The sequence below is a fragment of the Perognathus longimembris genome, chromosome 7, assembly GCF_023159225.1.
Source record: "Perognathus longimembris pacificus isolate PPM17 chromosome 7, ASM2315922v1, whole genome shotgun sequence".
In the NCBI taxonomy this organism is placed as follows: domain Eukaryota; kingdom Metazoa; phylum Chordata; class Mammalia; order Rodentia; family Heteromyidae; genus Perognathus; species Perognathus longimembris.
Window position 1 is genome coordinate 66,021,883 of NC_063167.1, and position 9,423 is coordinate 66,031,305.

A 9,423-nucleotide genomic window follows, 5' to 3' on the forward strand; every position below is an offset into this window, starting at 1 on the left:
ACCAAGGACATGACAGACCTATTTAATGAGAACTATAGAAATCTAATAAGGGAAATCAAAGAAGACACAAGGAGATGGAAAGACCTCCCATGTTCATGAGTAGGCAGAATCAATATAGCGAAAATGGCCATATTGCCCACATTGTTATACAAATTCAATGCAATACCTATCAAAAGCCCAGTTACATTCTTCACTGAAATAGAGAAAACAATCCATAAATTCATATGGAAAAGCAAAAGACCTAGAATAGCCAAAGCAATTCTAGGCAAAAAAAGCAGTGCAGGAGGTATCACAATACCAGACTTCAAGCTCTACTATAGGGCCATCATAACAAAAACAGCCTGCTATTGGTATAAAAACAGACTGGAAGACCAATGGATTAGAATTGAAGATCCAGAAATAAAACCGCACTCTTACAGTCAGCTGATATTCAACAAAGGAGCTAAAGACATACAATGGAATAAACATAGCCTGTTCAACTACTGGTGCTGGGAGAACTGAGCAGCCATATGCAGAAAACTCAAAGTGGACCCAAGCCTATCACCATGCACCAAGATCAACTCAAAATGGATCAAGGACCTCAACATCAGACCTGAATCCTTGAAACTACTGAAGGACAGAGTAGGAAAGACACTAGAACTTATAGGCACAGGAAGGAACTTCCTGAATATAGTCCCAGGGGCACAACAAATAGGGGAGAGACTCGACAAATGGGCCTACTACAAATTAAAAAGTTTCTGCACAGCTAAGGACATAGCCACCAAAATAGAAAGACAGCTAACCATATGGGAAAGGATCTTTACCAGCACAGCAACAAAGGCCTAATATCTGTCATCTACAGAGAACTCAAAAAACTAAGCCCCGCCAAGCCCAATAAACCAATTAGGAAATGGGCAAAGGAGCTAAAGAGAGACTTCACAAGAGAAGAAATAAAAATGGCAAAGAAACATATGAGGAAATGTTCAACATCCCTGGTAGTAAAGGAAATGCAAATAAAAACAACCCTGAGATACCACCTCATTCCAGTTAGAATGGCCTATACTCTGAACTCAGGAAACAACAAATGCTAGAGGGGGTGCGGGGAAAGAGGAACCCTTCTCCATTGTTGGTGGGAGTGCAAATTAGTACAACCACTTTGGAGAACAGTATGGAGGTTTCTCAAAAAGCTCAATATAGGCCTACCCTATGACCCAGCCATACCACTCCTAGGCATCTATCCTGAACAGCAGGTCCCAAGATATCAAAAAGACATTTGCACTTCCATGTTTATCGCTGCACAATTCACAATAGCCAAAATATGGAAACAACCCAGATGCCCCTCCACAGATGAATGGATCCAAAAAATATGGTACCTATACACAATGGAATACTACATAGCGATTAGGAATGGTGAAATATTGTTATTCGCAGGGAAATGGTCAGACCTTGAACAAGTAATGTTGAGCGAGACAAGCCTAGAACACAGAAAACAAAGGGGCATGATCTCCCTGATATATGACTGTTAAGAAGGGATGATGGAGAGACAGTAGAGACCAGGTCTGTGAAACCAAAAACTGCTTGTCAAATGGTATTTCCCACAGGAATGGGTCAACGACCCAACATTATGTAACTAAAACCAAACAACTACTCAACATATAAAGGTCAAAAATTGACCTCTCAGTGGAATACAATAGCTCAAAAGCTATGTACGTTCATATAAGACTACTGTCGACATATTGTCTAATATTGACATTACATTTAAAGCCCTAGGTAAATTTTCTTTGGCGTAGGCCACGTGGCTACTGTATATGTTCTTGGTACGTTGTGTATCGTATATATGTCTACCTGACCTAGGAAAGGAAAAGAAAAACAGGGTGTAAGAAATCACAAGAAATGTACACACTGCCCTACTATGTAACTGTACACTTTTTTGCACAACACCTTGTCAAAAATTTGTTTAATTAATAAATAAATTTAAAAAAAAAGAAAGAAAAAAAGAAAAGAACAAACAGTCCAATCCAATGGTCAAATGAATTGAGCGGACCTCAAAAGTAAAAATGGCAAAAACTATTATTTTAATTCAGAAAATGGTCAACATCTTTAGTTTCAAAGACATGTAAACCAAATCACCTCAGTTTGAATGCTGAAGTTAGTATGGCGATTCATCAGAAAATTAAAAATGGAACTAATTACCTTATGTTCCCGCTACATTACTCTCAAGAGAGGGAATCAAAGTTAACATATATATGTGTATACACACATATACACATTTTCATATTGGTGTTTACTGGGCATTATTCAGAATGACCAAATTAATCTTGGACTTGGCCTAAGCGCTCATTAGAAATGAGTAGATACAGAAAAAGTAGTGCATATATACACAGTGGAGTTTTAGTGACTCAAAAAGAGCAAAATTATGTCATTTTTCAGAAAAATCGAACTGAACATTATTATATTAAGTGAAATCAGCCAACCTCAGAAAGACACAATTCTATTTTGTCTCATATGTGACACCTAAATAAAACAAGTAATAATAATAATAAATCATAAAAGCAAAAGGGAGTGTTTGGGAGAAAGAAGTGAAACCAGCAGAAGGGGACCAGAGAGGAAAAATGGGTGGTATATGAATGACAGAAGAATGTAGCAGTCAAATATAGGAAGGTCATAATAAAACCAGTTAAGGTGGACAATTAATAAGGTTTTAATGTTTAACGCTCTAGATTTAAATTTAAATGATCAATATCAGGCGTTCATTTTCATATATATGCATATATAGATATATGGAGTAGGCTGAAAAGGCTTTTGTTTGACAATTCCAGGAGGCTCAGGTTAACTGTAAACTAAAGCCAGATTACCACTATATAACTGCACAATGGGATAAGTACTTCATTCCATATTGATTAAAAGAATGACTAAGCAAGACTATGTTCACTTCATGCTCCTCCAGTTAGTCCACTTCTAGAATGCATGGTTACAACAGAGAGCATCTAAGAGGTGAACAAAATGCTGGCTGGAAAAGTAAGGTAAGAAGGAGACGCCTCAAAACCACGTTGTTAGGGAAAGTTTCTGCTAAAGTTAATCCTTAAAGTTAAGATTGAAGGGGGTCCATCCAGAAATTACTGAACTGATCAAGTGAAATGGGATTTTTGTAATGATCAGTGTCTCCAGAGGAAGACTATGGCTTCCTGGTGCAATCTGGGCACCTTATCATGGCATGCAATTCCTAAGACTTCTACTTGAGGTGAAATTTAACAGCTGGCCTGCAATGGGGTGGGGTGTCTGGTGTGGCGTGAGCTTGCTGCCCCACTTCTCTCCTCACGTCCACGTGTTGGATGAAGGAAGGACTTCTGTGTGTGGAGGCTCAGACCTGTAGCTTTCTTCTCAGGGGCGAGACTGGCTTGCTTTTGGTCCGTTAAAAACTTTGAACTCCACTAGGATTCACGTTTGAGACGAGTTAACAGCCTTTGTTTTCTTAGTCAAAAACGGATCATTTGTTTCTGAAGAACCTGGAATCCTTGTTCCCCTCAGATTGCTTTCTTTCTAAATCTCCAAATTGCAAAATCATCGACGACAAAAGGTGACAAGAGAGTGACTGGGGTACAGAGGCGCTGTCGGGGAGGCCAGTCCCCTAAGCCATTCTTTCTTTCCCGGGAATACCACGCGGATCCTGAGGCAGATCGGATGGTGATCCCTGCCATAGCGCGCCAGGACCGGGCTTTGGATCCGGCTGCAGTGGCCCCGTGGCTCCGGAGCCGGGGTCTGGGTTAGGAGGTGCATTTTACCTGCCTGGTCCCAGCCTGGCCTGGCGCGGCGGCGGCGGCTGCGGGCCTCATCGATGCCCCCGGTCCCCAGGGCGCAGGCAGCGCGGCGGGGTCCCAGGCCCACTCACCTTGCTGTCCAGCTGGAGTCCGGCCAGGCACTGAGCGCGGTGGGGGCCTTTTCGACTTGAGGAAAGGAACCCGGCCCAGTGTAAATGCGGGCCGCTGATTGGCTGTGAGGCCGGCTGGCTGCGAATTGGGTGCTTCGGGAGGCGGGCGGGGTGGGGGGGGGCGGCGGGTGGAGCGGGTCTGCATGAGGCTTGGGGATTGGTGGTGGACAGACCGGCGAGTGAAACACTGCCTGAAAACAGTGTGAGCCCTTTCAGGCCTGAGTTGGCTAAATTAGGGCAGGGAGAGAGCGGTGGATTTGTCGTGTTTGGGGCGAACTTGGAACAGAGGAAAAGATTGGTATGGAATTTAGACCCAGGGCCAGGATCGCCTATGGCGACTGACTGGGGTGATCCTGGGCTAGGTTTGGAGGGTGGGTACACTCTGGGTGGGCCCAGGGGCACAGACAGGGGGAAAGAGTTCCAGTTAGAATAATTTTGGGAGGGGCCCAAGAGACAGCAGACCAGGAGACTGAAGCTTGCAGATGTGTTTGTCTGCCAGGATGGGGTAGGGACTTGGGAGAGGGATTTACCTTCCAGGACAATCAAGCCAGTCTGGTGAAAGAACAGAGAATGAAAGGGAATGGAGGTCCTTGCCAGGAAAACAGATAACGTTTAGAAAAGAAAGACAAGAGAGGAAGAACACAATGGGCCACTCTTTAGGTAAGGATCGTGTTCCAAAAGGTGAGTTTTTGTTAAGTATCTTTTTTTTTTTTTTTTTTCATTTTCTTCCTCTTGTATTTTAAGAAGATTAGGTATGGTAGGAGGTAGGGTGACATGAGAATTGAGACCTCCAGAAATGAGCAAAACCAGTGTTAGATGGAGGAGCGTCCTGCAGATGGCAAGATGCGTTTGTTTCTCGTGTGTAGGCAAGACTATTTGCTATTTTTGGTCATTTCATTTATGATCACAGAACAACTTTACCTGATGTTGGTTTTGTTGAGATTGCTATGTTCCTTTGGTTTGCATCATCGAGTTTGGCTACTCTGGCCCACTTTGATATCTCAGGGCAGCACTGTGACCTGGGTGAAAAGCACAGGCCTGCCTCGGCCTGAGCATGGGGAAGAGCCCGGGCACCTCAGGCACCCTAGAAGTTCCAAAGTATCCATGGGATACAATCTCCATTATAAACAGCTCACCAGTGTTGATGTCATCGTGCGGGATACAGGCAGCAAGTGGTGGACGATAATAATGAATAGTCAGGAAGAATAAAACAGAGGCCAGTAGATATATAATAAATAAGTATGCATATAATAAAGATAGTGATGAATGATATATAATAAAAATAAATAAATGTATAATGATTTGAGGAAAGATTAAAAACCAGGCCAGTAGGTGAGTTCGTTGCTTTCTTAATTTCTTTCCTCTATCTATTTCACTCAACCCTGACCAGATGCTACCAGCTCACTAAAACTGTGTTTGGGGTGAAGGTGGTAGGTTTTTTCCTCTTACTCTCACCTCCCACTTCAGCCAATTAACTGACAAGTTGAGATAGGATTAAGACGTACAAAGGAGCTGTGTAATCATGAGAGTAGTAGTGTACGGTAAGTAGAGCAACTCCTTCCTAGGTCACAGATGTCTTTCTCTTAATTTCTTGGGTATTTAATTTCTTATATGTACACATATGTTTGCTTGTCTTAATGTCTATATTCCACACTAGACTGTTAGCTCCTTATGAGATAGACCACAACCATGCATCCAATCTTTGACAGAATACGTTATAGATACTCAGTCAGTGTCTATTAAGTGAATAAGTCCCTGTAGCCTAAGAAGTTGCTGTTTCATTTTTCAGTATTTGGATTCGAACTAAAGACTGATGAATGTTGGGTTTTATTTTTGTTTGCCTATTAGATGTATCAAAGACTAAAATATTTTGCTAAACATTTATGCAGATTATTAATTTTTGGTAGGTACATTCTACTTGGCCGGCCTGATTCTTGAGCTTGGACTTTGAGGAATTTCTGTTCTTTCATTGGTATCTCAATGTTTGATATGTTGCTTTGCTCCCTACATCAAAGGAACTTGTATTTCTTTTCACTAAAAAGAAAAAAAAGAAAAAACATACACAGCAGAATGAAAAGTAGCACCTTACAGATTAAACGAGAGAAGATATGCTTAACTAAGCTAAACTTTTTTACTAAAACAATATTAAAATTCAAAACATTTTTGACACTAAAGCAACCTGAGTGTTAGGCAGTGCAGCCTGTGTTGCAGCAACCAAATGAAGTCATTCCTTTTCCTTTCCTTGTTTTTATTGTTCCCAGGGACTCTCACACCTATTGTGTGCCTGGGAAGGGCAGAGTGGAGGGAATCTTTTGTTTTGTTTTGTTTTTGCCAGTCCTGGGGCTTGAACTCAGGGCCTGAGCACTGTCCCTGGCTTCTTTTTACACAAGGCTAGCACTCTATCACTTGAGCCACAAAGCCACTTGTGGCTTTTTCTGTTTATGTGGTGCTGAGGAATTGAAGCCAGGGTTTCGTGCATGCAAGGCAAGCACTCTACTGCTAAACCACATTCCCAGCCCCAGGAAGGAATCTTTATAGTTAATAAATTGATGCTAATGCACAGCAGGATTGGAAACAGCACAGCAATGCCTCCCTAAAGAAAGAGGGGATTCCGCCCCTCCCCCCACCTTGAAAACTATTATCAAGAAGGCACAAAACCAGAAGACAGAGGATTTGAAATTTAGCTGCACATTGATGCTCTAATCTAGGAAGCAAGGGGCTTAAATTTTGCTGGGTTTATTTTCTTCTTCTGAGAGTTTGAACTTAGTGACTTTTACTTGCTTGATTCATGCTGTATTACTTGAGCCATGCTTCTCTATCCTTGCTTTTTTCTGGCTTTTTTTTTTTCTTTTTGAGATGGAATTTAGCAGACTTTTCTGCCTGAGCTGGATTCAAAGTGAAGTCCTTCTGATCTCAGTTTCCTGAATAGCTAGGATACAGGCACAAGTCAACAGCACCCAGACCATTGATGGTTTTGAAGGCAGTATTATTCTTTCCTACCATAAACTTTTTTCAATTATTATTAATAATAATATCTTACTCCTTTGTAACAATGCCAGTTGAGAAAGAAAAGATAAAATGTATCTACATAAACATTCCATCTAGTGCTGTAGTCTTGCTTGGACCACTATGAAGTTCAAGTTCAAGTGAAGAGATACTGCATGGCAACATCCTAGTTAACTGTGAGAGGCTTTTGGCAGGGAAGGAGAGGAGGGAAAGGGAGGTGAGGGAATGGAACAGAAGGGGAAGGAAGCTCAAGGTAAAGAAATGCCCTAAAGAAATTAGGGGGGAAAAAAGCAGCAGGGCTTTTAGTGATGGTATTAACTACCTCTCTGCATTTTTTTCCCTGAGCAAATAATACTTTGAATTATCATGTGATTTTTTTCCAGGTTCCTAATATAGGCAGCTGATCCATATAATCTCACTTTGTAGCCCAGGCTGGTCTCTTGTGATCCTCTTGCTTTTGCCACCCAGGTGGGATTATAGACATATGCCATCATGCCTGGCCTTCAGGTGGTTTGTCTCAATGTAAACAATGTAAGGTGGCTCCCAGCCTTCATGTGGTTTGTCTAAATTTAAACAATGTAAGGTGGCTATACAGAACTTTGACCAGGGTTTCTGTAAAGTAGAGGTGTACAATCTATGGGTATCTATTTGGAAGACAATGTTTTACTGGAATACAGCCAATTGTCCATGGCTGTATTTGTGTTACAGGCAGAGTTGAGAAGAGTACACCTATAGCTTGCAAAGCTGTGAATAGTTGCTGTCTAGTTTTTCACATAAAAGCCAACCATTGTTATGAAAATTAAAATCTTTATTTTTAGTGCAAAACTGAGAAACAGAAAAGTCTTGTAGAAAATATGTAACAAGTTTAAAACGTCAACCACTTACTTTGGAATCTTAGCAATTAGAATATGAAATAATAAGAACAATATTTTATTGGTCACAATATATCAAAGCAAAGTCTCTCTGGAGAAATCAATAGAATTTTGAACTTTAGTAATAATAACTAGAAAAAGGCTGGCCTAATTAGGCTTTCCAATTACAAACAAACCATTAAATAGATCTTTTTTTTCCCTTTTTCTTCTGTTTTATTATTTATTGTAAAGGTGATGAACAGGGGGATTACAGTTACATTATTAGGATAATGAGTACATTTCTTTTTGTATGCTGTTTCCCCTCCCTCATTTTCTCCCGGTTTCTCCTCCCACTCCCCTCCCTCTTAACTATACTCATTAAAAAAATCTACTTTTGCAGGGCTGGAGGCACAGAGTACTTGCTTAGCAAGCACAAGACCCTGAGTTTGAATCTCAATACTGCATAAAAGGTAAAATACATCTTTCCAACTTATACGTTGCTAGGAATAAACTATATATGATTAATATTGTGTTACTGTTTACCCATTGTCAACTATCTAAACTGTCCCATTACAGTTATAATGTAGATGAACTGCCCAAGAAGAAAGAAGTCTTTATAATCAAACTCCTTCTTTTGCTAATGTGCTTCCCCCATCTTTTTGTGGAGACTGTATAGTCATTCCGTATTTCTGTATAATGTGGCTTACTTCAGTTTGGAAACTATCAGTGAGCATTATCTATAGCCAGTGTTTAGAAATCACATTTTCTCATAGATTGAGCACTCTTGATGTAACAGGGAACTGTATATGTTTAGGAAGAACTACCATGGCTTCCCTGGCATTTTGGACCCATGGATTGGGTTAGATTGGTGCCAACGATCTACCAAGGTTTCTACTTAAGACTTGGTTCAAGGTCTGCCTGCTGGTGGTCATTGTAGGCCTGTGTTTCTTTTGGATGATCTCATTGATACCCCTTGTATGGACACAGAGGTAAAATGTATTCTTGCACAATTTGCCATCTTTTAAAGAAGGTCAACATGCTTTCAGATATTGTTCTGAATGTTTTTACTGTTATGATAGGAGACCTACTTATTACTAAGTGAACTGACATATGTTTTAAATTCTAAACTGGCTTTATCTATGTCTTGAGATAAGTTGATTTTTAAAAAAATAATGTACTCTTGCCCTTCTCTCCAGCCTTGCATCACCTCGGCCACAGGCCAGCAGTTCCGTAATGAACTTTCTTTCCTGCCTGAATACCATGTGGCGTTCTCCTTTATCAGCTATTTATTTCAAAAACCTAACAGCTTCCAAGCATGATCCCAACCTCAGCTTCCTGAGTAGCTAAGTTAACCTTGCAGGCTAGAGAGCAAATCTTTGTTTTTTGGGTTTTTTTTTTTTTTTGGTTTGTTTGTTTGTTTTTCAGTCCTGGGCCTTGGACTCAGGGCCTGAGCACTAACCCTGGCTTCTTTTTGCTCAATTCTAGCACTCTGCCACTTGAGCCACAGCATCATTTCTGGCTGTTTTCTATATATGTGGTGCTGGGGAATTGAACCCAGGGCTTCATGTATATGAGGAAAGCACTCTTGGCACTAGGCCATATTCCCATCCCTAGAGAGAAAATCTTGTCTAAGTAGACCCTGGGTCTTGGGGTGGCCAA